The following is a 16,160-nucleotide window of genomic DNA, read 5'->3' on the forward strand; positions in this document are numbered from 1 at the left end:
TCGGTTCGCTGCAGGTACCGCGCTGCTCGATCGCCGAGCTTATGCTTTGACATTTGGTTATAAGCACCCTTCACCGCACCAGATCCAATAAATTTTGCATGATTGAGCTCTTCAGTTGCGTCGGAAGTGTATGGAGTAACCACCGCATATCTACCAACCAGTGACACGCTTCGTCGGGCCGCCGGCGCCTGGTTCTAAGCATTGCCCGACAGCTACGTACGCGCCTGCTTTCGCTAAATGAGGCAACCCTCAACCGCGAAACGTAATGGTGATCAGATTCAATCAACGATACGGTCACATGTGCCCAGCAATAACAATGAAATATACCGCTGATTAGCACGCCAGGTCTCGACGAAGCAGAGGTGGCTGCCGCCGCTACCGACGACGAAACACCACATCCACTGGCTGGGCTTGCTGTTGCCATGGCACACTACACTGAGCGCTCATGCGAACACGTGAAACATGTAACAAGTCAAGCGGCACAAGACAAGCGAAGCGGAAGAAAACAATCGAAATAATGCGCGGCGAAGATCACACAACCGATATGCGGCCGGCCTGCTCTCGCAAGGCGCACAGTCCAAAATGGCGGCATAACATGTTCTGACGGTAGACGTCGCCCGTGTCGGCCAATGGCGCTGCTCCAACGTCGGTTTGTGAAAAAGTCTATACCTACTCCCATAGCAATAACTTGTTCGCTGCGTCTTTGCGCTAGAAAACTTAAATACGCGCAAAAACGAGTAATGCTTTTTTTACGAAGCTTTCGTCGCCTTGCATTTCCTGCGGCAAGTGCATGGGCCGCTGTGTCTTCCGCTGTGTGCGAGCGTGCAGCCGTCATTTGCGTTTACGTCAACAGATTCAGAATTGTACAGAATATTTCACCGCACTGCATAGTTATGGCATGTGTACGCATTTTAAGTAGTGCGTGCGAGTCATTTCTGCTTCACTTAGGCCGGTGCAAACAGGAAGCGGCCTTGTACCTCACAGAATCTCGACTGATTGGTGTACTAGTGAAGCAGGAATTAACTCCGGTCTTGTTCAGTGCATAGTGCACATAATCAATTTCTCAGGACGCGTGAACTCCGACGAGAACTGTCAGAGCCTGAAACAAGAGTTTACTTACGCTGTACTGCGCACAGCAGTAATCCATGCTTGTCGGCTGTCTGTTTCGTGCATTCTGTTGCGAGTCGGTGGAATTTCACTGCTGGCATCAACCCTTTCGTGTGTACATTGCTGGTTTGGGATTCCACAACACAACAGCAACTACCAGCCTTTCGTAATTGCTGGTTTGGGATTCAGCAACACAACAGTAACTACCAGCCTTCCGTAGGGGCGCAATCGCAAACGAGAGACGTTTTGCGCTGCAGACTATGGCTACGTTCACACTTGGGAAGCGGCAAGCGGGTGGAGAGGCCAAAGCGGCCGGAAAGGCCAAAGCGGCTGGAAAATATTTTCCGCGCATGTCCAAGTTCACATTTGTTTTGCTGCCACCGCGGCTGCCGCTGCCGCTTTCGTCCACATCCATCTAGTCTGCGTAAGTTTGTCGGCGTGGTGGCGCTCATTATCGCATTATTTCGAGCGGTATGTTCATTCACTGACCCACCCGTCATCAAAAGTGATCATCTTGCGCAATTTCGCGTGTCATCTGCGACCTTCGATAAGTTCCTCGTTGGCGTTCCGTAATTCTCCTCACACGGGCGCGGTAGCGCTGTGTCACAGGTTGCTGCCTAGGCGTGATTATATTTCTTTAATAGCTTTTATTTACAAGTTGTAATAACATTTCATCATTTCGTATTATTTTCGGCGCCTCCAGGACACGAAAGCGGCAACGGGAACACCAAAGCTAAAACCCGGGCTGGCCCTTGTGTTGAGGCTCGCCGAAGCCTGCGCGTACTACGTGAGACCTACGCTCCCAATCTATCGTCGCGACGAGAAAAGCACCCCGCGACTTCTGCAACATACCGCGCACGTGCGAGGAGAATTATGGAGCGCCAACGAGGAATCTGCCTAACTATTGTCTGTCATGGAAGTGGAAGAAGAAATGGCTTTTATACTTCTACCTACTGGTTTTCTAGAAATGGACAATGAATAAATGGGAGACAAGAAAACCTCGGAAACGGCAGTGGTGGGTTCGCCTGGCTTTGCTAAAGTGTAAGAAGTTGGGTCACGCCAAGGCTTCGTTGCCGCACCTCCTGTCGCGCGACGTTGAATTCTATCGCGACTATTGCTGACATTACGTTTTAGAACTTCTCTTGTCGTAGAGCAAGGGGTGGTTCTTGATCACGTCGATCAGCATTGCAGCCTACACTTTTGGTGCCATGTTCAATGTTTAGACCGGAAGTTTACATGCTAGTGTAGCTTCCGGTCGAGCAGAACGACTTTCCGCAACGTTTCCGCATGGCGAAAAAATCGGTCCGAGACCAATTTGGCTCGCCGCCTGTTTTTCTGCCTGTTTTGCCGCCTAGGCGGGCGGATTTTTGCAAGATTTTGCCGCTTCCGCCAGCTTCGAGACCAAGTTCCTACGCGAACGCGGCCTAACCGGCACCTGAAGGGAAGCGGCGGAAATGTATACCGGAAATTTCGACCACCTGGGGACTTTAACGTGCACCTAAATCTAAGTAAACGGGCCTCGAGCATTTTCGCCTTCATCTAAAATGCGGCTGCCGCATTTATTGCTTCATTTGTTGCTTCATTTGTTACGCATTTGTTGTTTCAGAATGCGGCCGCCACATTCGCGCCCAAAACCTCACATAGTGTCAAGGCCTTGACAAACACCGTGACAGTTTTTTTCCATATGCAGACATGATTCGCTGTAAATGACCAACCCAAACGGAAGCGCCCAGGAATGAAAGTGTGAAAGTAGCACCGGTTTCTTGAAATATGTCAGCGCGAAGCGACGAGAGAAAAGGGTGGGTTAGTGGGGGGGGGGGGTGCAAGACATTTCGGGGGGGGGGTTTGAACCCCCCCAACCCCCCCCTTGGCTACGCCACTGGAATGGAGTGTGGTTCAGGCTAACCGGGTCATTAGGGGTCTGAGCTGATCACTTGGGTACGGCGTAATGGACGTAAACCGGGAAGTGTACAAGTCTGGCTCCCACCCTTTTGCACAGGATGGCATTCACTACAGTGTTGACACGGGCGAGAGGGTAGGTAGTAGGATAGGGCGCCAAGCTACGGCTTTTTTTGGGGGGAGCCAGAGCCCTAAGACCACCGGTGTAGCCGAAGACGGACCCAGAGAGGCCCCAAGATTCAAGAAACGTAGAATCGCTAGGAGAAGAAATAGACGTAAGCACCAGGGGCAAGGTTTTTATTTATTTATTTAAAAATACGCTCAGGGCCATATGGCATTAAAGAGGGGAGTGGTTACAGAGTAGTAAAGAAAGAGAAATCAAACGAACCAGTGCAGTGAGTTCTGGTAAAACAATTATTCTCCTGATTATACAATGTTAGCAAATATTTCGCGAAAAAGTTTGTTATCGGTGATGGCTACGATACTTGAGGGAAGGTGGTTCAATTCCTGCGATGTACGGCGGATGAAAGACTGAAAGAAAGACTTCGTGTTACATGAATCAATTCCCACCTTACTGCGATGATCGACGCGGTTTGAAATGTATTGAGGCCGCATTATCAAGTCGTCGTGAAGCGTGGTGTGATGGAAAATTTTATGAAATAGCGAAAGTCGGGCGACATTGCGGCGGTTAGCTAACGGAATAAGTGCTAGGTTAGTTTTCATTGAGGTTATACTCGCGGTGCGGTTATAGTTAGAAAGAATGAACCGGGTAGAGTTATTTTGTACTAGTTCAAGTGAGGTAATGAAATTAACGTGACTGGGATCCCATATATTGCAGATGCATATTCAAGTTTCGAGCGTATTAGAGTCTTGTAAAGCTGTAGTTTTAAAGTAGGCGGTGTTTTCAAAGAGGTACGCCGTAAGTACCCGAGCGTGCGATTAGCATTGTTAATGACGTACTCTATATGAATGGTCCAATTGAAGTTATTCGTAATGTGTACACCTAGATATTTATATGACATGACGAAATCTAAGGTAACGTTGTTAAGAGGTAACGTTTACAGGAGTAGAATTAGATTTGGATGCGCGCATTATTTTACATTTCTTAATATTTAATTCCATCAACCACTTCCCGCACCAGTCAACTACATTATCCAGATCAGAATGGAGTAATAAAGTCCCATCAGAGCTGTTAATTTCCCGGAAGATAACACAATCATCTGCGAACAGATGTATGTTAGGGGATACTGCAACAGTTAGGTCATTAATATAGATAAGAAATAATAGTGGTCCCAGCACAGACCCTTGTGGTACACCTGATTGTACTTCAGTAAGTGGAGAGTTATGACCGTTAGCAGTGACGAATTGGAAACGGTTTGTAAGGAGCCATAGGGTACATTATGACATAGGGTACATTAACATGCAAGGTGGTAGGAATAGGCTGAAGTGGGAGGAGATAGACGAGCAACTAAGGCAGGAAAAGCTGATGGTATACGGGTTTTTGGAGACACATCTTAGGGACATGGAGCAACCACCCTGTAATCCTGACTATGCATGGGAATATTGCAATAGAACAGAGGGCAGCAGAAAAGGGGGTGAATTGGAGCATTTATTCATAAACGTATGAATTGGCAAATGGTCAAACTGGAATGCAAGGAGCATTTATGGCTAAAAGGGAAAGTGGCAGGAGCGCAGACACTCCTTGGCTTTGTATACCTGTGGACAGGAGCAAATGCCAAAGAGGAAAAAAAAAATGCTGGAATGCATATCAAGTGACATGAATGAGCTAGGAGAAGGGTGCGAGATTATTATACTAGGAGATATGAACGCACACATAGAAGACATGGACGGGTACACAGACTCAACAGGCAACATGATGCTGGATATGTGTGAAATGCATGACTTAGTTGTATGCAACAGTACTGAGAAGTGTGAAGGGCACATAACATGGGAGGTAGGGAGCCTGCAGTCGACGATAGATTATGCACTAATGTCACATAGGATACACGATAGGATAAAGGTAATGAACATAGATGAATATGGCTCCAGAAGTCTAGGTAGTGATCACAAACGTATTAAGGTGAGTTTTAGAAGAGAAATGAAAGTAGGTAGGAGGCAAGATGAAGAACCAGGTGAGATATTTTACTCGGAAAAGCAGCTTGAAATAGCAACCCAACAAATTGAGGAAGCAATTTCAGAGGATACAAAAACAGAATGGACATATGCAAATTTAACAGGGCTATTTGAGCTAGAGCTTGCTAAGGTACGAGTCAGGCCAAAAGGGAACAGAAGACGTAAACCCAAGAGCTGGTGGGATGAGGAGGTTAAGGAGGCCATAGAGAAACGTCAGGAAGCATACAGGGAACACAGATATTCAAAGCGGAGGGGTGAACCAGAAGCTGATGTAGGCAGAAAATGGAATAACTTCTTAAACTGTAGAAGGGAAGCATCCCATTTGATCAATGAGAAGATTACACGAAAGGGGACCCAATGGTTTTCAGAAGTAAACAAAAAGGATAGAAAAGCAGTGAAGAAATTTTGGAAACATCTCAACTGCTTGAGTAATAAGACTAGCCTAGAGCAGATGTTTATAGTTACAGATCAAGGTGTTCGGCTAGAAGGAGATTAGGCAATGGAACATATAAGAACAATGATGACAGAAAAATTTAAAGAACGAAACATAGCATCTGCTCAATCAGCTGAGGATAGACTATTTAGTGCAGTGGCTCCACTTGCACAAAGCGAGTGGAAAAGGGCAGAGAAGAGGGTTCCTAGTAGCACGTCGACAGGTCCTGATGGCATCCCAATTATGTTAATAAACACATTGGGCCCAAAATCTAAGAAAGCATTAAAAGAGGCAGTAGCAAAATGATAATGGACGGTAAAGCCCCGACGGGTGGAGACTGAGCAGGATGAGCATGATATATAAGGGAAAGGGGGACAAAGCCGACATAAACAACTACCGTCCCATAACAGTGATGTCAGTGGTTTACAGGGTGGTGATGCAGATTATAAAGGGCAGACTGCAGGCATGGGTGGAGGGCGAGGAGGTACTGGGGGAACTACAAAATGGGTTCCGGAAACAAAGAAGGTTAGAAGATAATCTGTTCTCATCGACGCAGTGCATTGAAATAGCAGAAAAGGAACACAGGCCCCTATGGCTCGCATTTCTGGATATCAAGGGAGCCTTTGACAGTGTAATCCAAAAGGATTTGTGGGACATACTGGGCACTCTAGATGTGGAAGATGGAGTAAGAAATCTTTTAAAATATATCTATAAAAGTAACAAGGTGCTTATAAAAATCGAAAACAAGGTATCCGGGCCTATAGAGATCCAGCAGGGGCTTAGGCAGGGGTGCCCTCTGTCACCTCTGTTGTTCATGCACTATTTACAAGGATTAGAGAAAAAATTAGAGAGGAGCGGACTTGGCTTCAACCTGTCCTTTTTCAAGCAAGGAGAATGGATTAAACAGTCGTTACCAGGACTGATGTAGGCGGATGACATTGTACTTATGGCTGACAGCAAGGAAGACTTGCAGATATTAATGGACATCTGTGGTAAAGAGGGAGATAGCTTAGGTTTGAAGTTTAGTAAAGAAAAATCGGCAGTCATGATTTTTAATGATAAGCAGGGCAGCGAGCATAGGATACATGAGGTTACGCTGGAGGTGGTGGATAAGTAAAAATATCTTGGAGTGTGGATAAACAATGGGGCAGAGTACCTAACGGAACATAAAAATATCTAACGGCTAAAGGTAGCAGAAATGCAGCTGTGATGAAAAATAGGGCACTGTGGAATTAGAATAGGTACGAAGTGGTGAGCGGAATATGGAAAGGGGTGATGGTTCCTAGTTCGACTTTCGGCAATGCGGTCCTGTGCATGAGATCAGAGGTTCGAGCAAGGTTGGAAGTTAAGCAGCGAGGCGTAGGTAGACTTGTTCTGTGAGCACACGGATATACACCAAATCAGGGGGTACAGGGTGACATGAGACGGACGTCATTCGAGGGCAGGGAAGCCAGCAGCAAGATAGAATTTGAGGAGCGATTGAGAGAAATGGCAGAAAAGCGGTGGGCAAGGAGAGTTTTCAGTTATTTGTACGTGAGGAACGTTGACACAAAATGGAGGAAGCTGACCAGAAAATTGTCATTCAAATATTCGGACTGCAGGAGGGGTCCGATCAGAACCATGGTGGGCGGATGAACATCCTTTTTAGCCCGATGGCGTCACGATAGACGTGATCTTGGGAGAGCAGGCACGTGGATATCTTCCACATCCGCCCACCATGCTTCTGAGTGGCGCTGGCTAACACTCCTATGGCTAGATCTAGTAAACATAAATACCCAAGTTTTACTGGACGAATTGATGGCTGTCGCTGTAGCACAATTGGTAGTGCACCGCACGCGCAACTCGGAGGTTGCGGGTTCGGCTCGCGCCGGCGACGACTTATCTTTTCGTCTACTTTCATTTCCCTTTTCTTCATTATTTTCTACATTCCAATTTCAACTACACTTAATTTCCCCGATGCTTTCCTTGGCCTCGTTGTCTGTTGGCTTAATGTGGTTACGACTAATAAAAATGGAGCCCCTCGGTTCCCACTCTTCTTTCGTATTTCATTACAAGGGTCTCGAATCTGACAACCTTGATGTCATTAGGTAGCATGCGAGGGTTTATTAGCCACGTGCCTGCTCTCCCAAGATCACGTGTATCGTGACGCCATCGGGCTAAAAAGGATGTTCCATATCCGCCCACCATGCTTCTGAGTGGCGCTGGTTAACACTTCTAGGACTATATCTAGTAAACATAAATACCCAAGTTAGTGGACGAATTGATGGCCGTCGCTGTAGCACAATTGGTAGTGCACCGCACGCGCAACTCGGAGGTTGCTGGTTCGGCTAGCGCCGGCGACGACTTATCTTTTCGTCCACTTTCATTTCCATTTTCTTCACATTACAATTTCAACTACACTTAATTTCCCCCGATGCTTTCCTTGGCTTCGTCGTCTTTCGGCTTTATGTGGTTATGACTAATAAAAATCGAGCCCTCGGTTCCCATTCTTCTTACCTATTTCATTACGAGGGTCTCGAATCTGACAGCCTTGATGTCATTAGGTAGCGTGCGAGGGTTTATTAGCCACGTGCCTGCTCGCCCAAGATCACGTGGATCGTGACTCCATCGGGCTAAAAAGGATGTTCCACATCCGCCCACCATGATTCTGAGTGGCCCTGGCTAACACTCCAAGGGCTAGATCTAGTAAACATAAATACCCAAGTAAGTGGACGAATTGATGGCTGTCGCTGTAGCACAATTGGTAGTGCAACGCACGCGCAATGCGGAGGTTGCGGGTTCGGCTCCCGCCGGCGACAAGTTATCTTGTCGTCCACTTTCATTTCCATTTTCTTCACATTACAATTTCAACTACACTTAATTTCCCCGATGCTTTCCTTGACTTCGTTGCCTTTCGGCTTAATGTGGTTATGACTAATAAAAATCGAGACCTTCGGTTCCCATTCTTCTTACCTATTTCATTACGAGGGACTCGAATCTGACAGCCTTGATGTCATTAGGTAGCGTGCGAGGGTTTATTAGCCACGTGCCTGCTCACCCAAGATCACGTGTATCGTGACGCCATCGGGCTAAAAAGGATGTTCCACATCCACCCACCATGCTTCGGAGTGGCGCTGGCTAACATTCCTATAGGGCTAGATCTAGTAAACATAAATACCCAAGCTTTAGTCGACGAATTGATGACTGTCGCTGTAGCACAATTGGTAGTGCAACGCACGCGTAATGCGGAGGTTGCGGGTTCGGCTCCCGCCGGCGACAAGTTATCTTTTCATCCACTTCAATTTCCCTTTTTTCCATTATTTTCTACATTTCAATTTCAACTACACTTAATTTCCCCCGATGCTTCCCTTGGCTTCGTTGTCTGTGGGGTTTGTGGTTATGACTAATAAAAATCCAGCCCCTCGGTTCCCATTCTTCTTTCGTATTTCATTATGAGGTTCTCGAATCTGACAGCCTTGATGTCATTAGGTAGCATGCGAGGGTTTATTAGCCACGTGCCTGCTCTCCCAAGATCACGTGTATCGTGACGCCATCGGGCTAGAAAGGATGATCCACATCCACCCACCATGCTTCGGAGTGGCGCTGGCTAACATTCCTATAGGGCTAGATCTAGTAAACATAAATACCCAAGTAAGTGGACGAATTGATGGCCGTCGCTGTAGCACAATTGGTAGTGCAACGCACGCGTACTGCGGAGGTTGAGGGTTCGGCTCCCGCCGGCGGCAAGTTATCTTTTCGTCCACTTCCATTTCCCTTTTTTTCATTATTTTCTACATTTCAATTTCAACTACACTTAATTTCCCCCGATGCTTCCCTTGGCTTCGTTGTCTGTTGGGGTTTGTGGTTATGACTAATAAAAATCGAGCCCCTCGGTTCCCATTCTTCTTTCGTATTTCATTACGAGGGTCTCGAATCTGACAGCCTTGATGTCATTAGGTAGCATGCGAGGGTTTATTAGCCACGTGCCTGCTCTCCCAAGATCACGTGTATCGTGACGCCATCGCGCTAGAAAGGATGATCCACGTCCGCCCACCATGCTTCGGAGTGGCGCTGGCTAACATTCCTATAGGGCTAGATCTAGTAAACATAAATACCCAAGTAAGTGGACGAATTGATGGCCGTCGCTGTAGCACAATTGGTAGTGCAACGCATGCGTACTGCGGAGGTTGAGGGTTCGGCTCCCGCCGGCGACAAGTTATCTTTTCGTCCACTTCCATTTCCCTTTTTTTCATTATTTTCTACATTTCAATTTCAACTACACTTAATTTCCCCCGATGCTTCCCTTGGCTTCGTTTTCTGTTGTGGTTTGTGGTTATGACTAATAAAAATCGAGCCCCTCGGTTCCCATTCTTCTTTCGTATTTCATTACGAGGGTCTCGAATCTGACAGCCTTGATGTCATTAGCTAGCATGCGAGGGTTTATTAGCCACGTGCCTGCTCTCCCAAGATCACGTGTATCGTGACGCCATCGGGCTAGAAAGGATGATCGACGTCCGCCCACCATGCTTCGGAGTGGCGCTGGCTAACATTCCTATAGGGCTAGATTTAGTAAACATAAATACCCAAGTAAGTGGACGAATTGATGGCCGTCGCTGTAGCACAATTGGTAGTGCAACGCACGCGCAATGCGGAGGTTGCGGGTTCGGCTCCCGCCGGCGACAAGTTATCTTTTCGTCCACTTTCATTTCCATTTTCTTCACATTACAATTTCAACTACACTTAATTTCCCCCGATGCTTTCCTTGGCTTCGTCGTCTTTCGGCTTTATGTGGTTATGACTAATAAAAATCGAGCCCTCGGTTCCCATTCTTCTTACCTATTTATTACGAGGGTCTCGAATCTGACAGCCTTGATGTCATTAGGTAGCGTGCGAGGGTTTATTAGCCACGTGCCTGCTCGCCCAAGATGACGTGTATCGTGACGCCATCGGGCTAAAAAGGATGTTCCACATCCGCCCACCATGATTCTGAGTGGCCCTGGCTAACACTCCAAGGGCTAGATCTAGTAAACATAAATACCAAGTAAGTGGACGAATTGATGGCTGTCGCTGTAGCACAATTGGTAGTGCAAGGCACGCGCAATGCGGAGGTTGCGGGTTCGGCTCCCGCCGGCGACAAGTTATCTTGTCGTCCACTTTCATTTCCATTTTCTTCACATTACAGTTTCAACTACACTTAATTTCCCCGATGCTTTCCTTGACTTCGTTGCCTTTCGGCTTAATGTGGTTATGACTAATAAAAATCGAGCCCTTCGGTTCCCATTCTTCTTACCTATTTCATTACGAGGGTCTCGAATCTGACAGCCTTGATGTCATTAGGTAGCGTGCGAGGGTTTATTAACCACGTGCCTGCTCACCCAAGATCACGTGTATCGTGACGCCATCGGGCTAAAAAGGATGATCCACATCCACCCACCATGCTTCGGAGTGGCGCTGGCTAACATTCCTATAGGGCTAGATCTGGTAACATAAATACCCAAGCTTTAGTCGACGAATTGATGGCTGTCGCTGTAGCACAATTGGTAGTGCAACGCACGCGTAATGCGGAGGTTGCGGGTTCGGCTCCCGCCGGCGACAAGTTATCTTTTCGTCCACTTCAATTTCCCTTTTTTCCATTATTTTCTACATTTCAATTTCAACTACACTTAATTTCCCCCGATGCTTACCTTGGCTTCGTTGTCTGTTGGGGTTTGTGGTTATGACTAATAAAAATCGAGCCCCTCGGTTCCCATTCTTCTTTCGTATTTCATTATGAGGGTCTCGAATCTGACAGCCTTGATGTCATTAGGTAGCATGCGAGGGTTTATTAGCCACGTGCCTGCTCTCCCAAGATCACGTGTATCGTGACGCCATCGGGCTAAAAAGGATGATCCACATCCACCCACCATGCTTCGGAGTGGCGCTGGCTAACATTCCTTTAGGGCTAGATCTAGTAAACATATATAGCCAAGTAAGTGGACGAATTGATGGCTGTCGCTGTAGCACAATTGGTAGTGCAACGCACCCGTACTGCGGAGGTTGAGGGTTCGGCTCCCGCCGGCGACAAGTTATCTTTTCGTCCACTTCCATTTCCCTTTTTTTCATTATTTTCTACATTTCAATTTCAACTACACTCAATTTCCCCCGATGCTTCCCTTGGCTTCGTTGTCTTTCGGCTTAATGTGGTTATGACTAATAAAAATCGAGCCCCTCGGTTCCCATTCTTCTTTCGTATTTCATTACGAGGGTCTCGAATCTGACAGCCTTGATGTCATTAGGTAGCATGCGAGGGTTTATTAGCCACGTGCCTGCTCTCCCAAGATCACGTGTATCGTGACGCCATCGGGCTAGAAAGGATGTTCCACATCCGCCCACCATGCTTCTGAGTGGCGCTAGCTAACATTCCTATAGGGCTAGATCTAGTAAACATAAATACCCAAGCTTTAGTCGACGAATTGATGGCTGTCGCTGTAGCACAATTGGTAGTGCAACGCACGCGCAATGCGGAGGTTGCGGGTTCGGCTCCCGCCGGCGACAAGTTATCTTTTCGTCCACTTTCATTTCCCTTTTTTTCATTATTTTCTACATTCCAATTTCACCTACACTTAACTTCCCCGATGCTTTCCTTGGCTTCGTTGTCTTTCGGCTTAATGTGGTTAGGACTAATAAAAATCGAGCCCTTCGGTTCCCATTCTTCTTACGTATTTCATTACGAGGGTCTCGAATCTGACAGCCTTGATGTCATTAGGTAGCATGCGAGGGTTTATTAGCCACGTGCCTGCTCTCCCAAGATCACGTGTATCGTGACGCCATCGGGCTAAAAGGATGATCCACATCCACCCACCATGCTTCGGAGTGGCGCTGGCTAACATTCCTATAGGGCTAGATCTAGTAAACATAAATACCCAAGCTTTAGTCGACGAATTGATGGCTGTCGCTGTAGCACAATTGGTAGTGCAACGCACGCGTAATGCGGAGGTTGCGGGTTCGGCTCCCGCCGGCGACAAGTTATCTTTTCGTCCACTTTCATTTCCCTTTTTTTTCATTATTTTCTACATTTCAATTTCAACTACACTTAATTTCCCCGATGCTTCCCTTGGCTTCGTTGTCTGTTGGGGTTTGTGGTTATGACTAATAAAAATCGAGCCCCTCGGTTCCCATTCTTCTTTCGTATTTCATTACGAGGGTCTCGAATCTGACAGCCTTGATGTCATTAGGTAGCATGCGAGGGTTTATTAGCCACGTGCCTGCTCTCCCAAGATCACGTGTATCGTGACGCCATCGGGCTAGAAAGGATGATCCACGTCCGCCCACCATGCTTCGGAGTGGCGCTGGCTAACATTCCTTTAGGGCTAGATCTAGTAAACATATATACCCAAGTAAGTGGACGAATTGATGGCTGTCGCTGTAGCACAATTGGTAGTGCAACGCACGCGCAATGCGGAGGTTGCGGGTTCGGCTCCCGCCGGCGACAAGTTATCTTTTCGTCCACTTCCATTTCCCTTTTTTTCATTATTTTCTACATTTCAATTTCAACTACATTTAATTTCCCCCGATGCTTCCCTTGGCTTCGTTGTCTGTTGGGGTTTGTGGTTATGACTAATAAAAATCGAGCCCCTCGGTTCCCATTCTTCTTTCGTATTTCATTACGAGGGTCTCGAATCTGACAGCCTTGATGTCATTAGGTAGCATGCGAGGGTTTATTAGCCACGTGCCTGCTCTCCCAAGATCACGTGTATCGTGACGCCATCGGGCTAGAAAGGATGTTCCACATCCGCCCACCATGCTTCGGAGTGGCGCTGGCTAACATTCCTATAGGGCTAGATCTAGTAAACATAAATACCCAAGCTTAGTCGGACGAATTGATGGCTGTCGCTGTAGCACAATTGGTAGTGCAACGCACGCGTAATGCGGAGGTTGCGGGTTCGGCTCCCGCCGGCGACAAGTTATCTTTTCGTCCACTTCATTTCCCTTTTTTCATTATTTTCTACATTTCAATTTCAACTACACTTAATTTCCCCGATGCTTCCCTTGGCTTCGTTGTCTGTTGGGCTTATGTGGTTATGACTAATAAAAATCGAGCCCCTCGGTTCCCATTCTTCTTTCGTATTTCATTACGAGGGTCTCGAATCTGACAGCCTTGATGTCATTAGGTAGCATGCGAGGGTTTATTAGCCACGTGCCTGCTCTCCCAAGATCACGTGTATCGTGACGCCATCGGGCTAAAAAGGATGTTCCACATCCGCCCACCATGCTTCGGAGTGGCGCTGGCTAACATTCCTATAGGGCTAGATCTAGTAAACATAAATACCCAAGCTTTAGTCGACGAATTGATGGCTGTCGCTGTAGCACAATTGGTAGTGCAACGCACGCGCAAATGCGGAGGTTGCGGGTTCGGCTCCCGCCGGCGACAAGTTATCTTTTCGTCCACTTTCATTTCCCTTTTTTCATTATTTTCTACATTCCAATTTCACCTACACTTAATTTCCCCGATGCTTTCCTTGGCTTCGTTGTCTTTCGGCTTAATGTGGTTAGGACTAATAAAAATCGAGCCCTTCGGTTCCCATTCTTCTTACGTATTTCATTACGAGGGTCTCGAATCTGACAGTCTTGATGTCATTAGGTAGCATGCGAGGGTTTATTAGCCACGTGCCTGCTCTCCCAAGATCACGTGTATCGTGACGCCATCGGGCTAAAAAGGATGATCCACATCCACCCACCATGCTTCGGAGTGGCGCTGGCTAACATTCCTATAGGGCTAGATCTAGTAAACATAAATACCCAAGCTTTAGTCGACGAATTGATGGCTGTCGCTGTAGCACAATTGGTAGTGCAACGCACGCGTAATGCGGAGGTTGCGGGTTCGGCTCCCGCCGGCGACAAGTTATCTTTTCGTCCACTTCCATTTCCCTTTTTTCATTATTTTCTACATTTCAATTTCAACTACACTTAATTTCCCCCGATGCTTCCCTTGGCTTCGTTGTCTGTTGGGTTTTGTGGTTATGACTAATAAAAATCGAGCCCCTCGGTTCCCATTCTTCTTTCGTATTTCATTACGAGGGTCTCGAATCTGACAGCCTTGATGTCATTAGGTAGCATGCGAGGGTTTATTAGCCACGTGCCTGCTCTCCCAAGATCACGTGTATCGTGACGCCATCGGGCTAGAAAGGATGTTCCACATCCGCCCACCATGCTTCTGAGTGGCGCTAGCTAACATTCCTATAGGGCTAGACCTAGTAAACATAAATACCCAAGTAAGTGGACGAATTGATGGCTGTCGCTGTAGCACAATTGGTAGTGCAACGCACGCGCAATGCGGAGGTTGCGGGTTCGGCTCCCGCCGGCGACAAGTTATCTTTTCGTCCACTTTCATTTCCCTTTTTTCATTATTTTCTACATTACAATTTCAACTACACTTAATTTCCCCGATGCTTTCCTTGGCTTCGTTGTCTTTCGGCTTAATGTGGTTATGACTAATAAAAATCGAGCCCTTCGGTTCCCATTCTTCTTACGTATTTCATTACGAGGGTCTCGAATCTGACAGCCTTAATGTCATTAGGTAGCATTGCGAGGGTTTATAAGCCACGTGCCTGCTCGCCCAAGATCACGTGTATCGTGACGCCATCGGGCTAAAAAGGATGTCCACATCCACCCACCATGCTTCGGAGTGGCGCTGGCTAACATTCCTATAGGGCTAGATCTAGTAAACATAAATACCCAAGCTTTAGTCGACGAATTGATGGCTGTCGCTGTAGCACAATTGGTAGTGCAACGCACGCGTAATGCGGAGGTTGCGGGTTCGGCTCCCGCCGGCGACAAGTTATCTTTTCGTCCACTTCATTTCCCTTTTTTCCATTATTTTCTACATTTCAATTTCAACTACACTTAATTTCCCCCGATGCTTCCCTTGGCTTCGTTGTCTGTTGGGGTTTGTGGTTATGACTAATAAAAATCGAGCCCCTCGGTTCCCATTCTTCTTTCGTATTTCATTATGAGGGTCTCGAATCTGACAGCCTTGATGTCATTAGGTAGCATGCGAGGGTTTATTAGCCACGTGCCTGCTCTCCCAAGATCACGTGTATCGTGACGCCATCGGGCTAGAAAGGATGTTCCACATCCGCCCACCATGCTTCGGAGTGGCGCTAGCTAACATTCCTATAGGGCTAGATCTAGTAAACATAAATACCCAAGTAAGTGGACGAATTGATGGCCGTCGCTGTAGCACAATTGGTAGTGCAACGCACGCGTAATGCGGAGGTTGCGGGTTAGGCTCCCGCCGGCGACAAGTTATCTTTTCGTCCACTTCCATTTCCCTTTTTTCATTATTTTCTACATTTCAATTTCAACTACACTCAATTTCCCCCGATGCTTCCATGGCTTCGTTGTCTGTTGGTGTTTGTGGTTATGACTAATAAAAATCGAGCCCCTCGTTCCCATTCTTCTGTCGTATTTCATTACGAGGGTCATCGAATCTGACAGCCTTGATGTCATTAGGTAGCATGCGAGGGTTTATTAGGCACGTGCCTGCTCTCCCAAGATCACGTGTATCGTGACGCCATCGCGCTAGAAAGGATGATCCACGTCCGCCCACCATGCTTCGAGTGGCGCTGGC

General features: G+C 47.1%; 5 non-coding genes across 5 annotated transcripts; all 5 read left to right on the forward strand.

Moving 5' to 3' along the window:
- The first annotated feature begins 8,297 nt into the window (after nucleotides 1-8,297).
- Nucleotides 8,298-8,370, forward strand: Trnaa-cgc (transfer RNA alanine (anticodon CGC)). Its single transcript has one exon. It is a non-coding gene; the product is annotated as a tRNA-Ala (tRNA).
- Nucleotides 8,371-10,160: 1,790 nt separating this feature from the next.
- Nucleotides 10,161-10,233, forward strand: Trnaa-cgc (transfer RNA alanine (anticodon CGC)). Its single transcript has one exon. It is a non-coding gene; the product is annotated as a tRNA-Ala (tRNA).
- Nucleotides 10,234-12,012: 1,779 nt separating this feature from the next.
- Nucleotides 12,013-12,085, forward strand: Trnaa-cgc (transfer RNA alanine (anticodon CGC)). Its single transcript has one exon. It is a non-coding gene; the product is annotated as a tRNA-Ala (tRNA).
- Nucleotides 12,086-12,949: 864 nt separating this feature from the next.
- On the forward strand, nucleotides 12,950-13,022 carry Trnaa-cgc (transfer RNA alanine (anticodon CGC)). Its single transcript has one exon. It is a non-coding gene; the product is annotated as a tRNA-Ala (tRNA).
- Nucleotides 13,023-14,824: 1,802 nt separating this feature from the next.
- Trnaa-cgc (transfer RNA alanine (anticodon CGC)) lies at nucleotides 14,825-14,897 on the forward strand. The gene has a single exon. It is a non-coding gene; the product is annotated as a tRNA-Ala (tRNA).
- Nucleotides 14,898-16,160: the final 1,263 nt, after the last annotated feature.

The sequence above is a fragment of the Dermacentor silvarum genome, chromosome 10 (assembly GCF_013339745.2).
Source record: "Dermacentor silvarum isolate Dsil-2018 chromosome 10, BIME_Dsil_1.4, whole genome shotgun sequence".
NCBI classification, from domain to species: Eukaryota; Metazoa; Arthropoda; class Arachnida; order Ixodida; family Ixodidae; genus Dermacentor; species Dermacentor silvarum.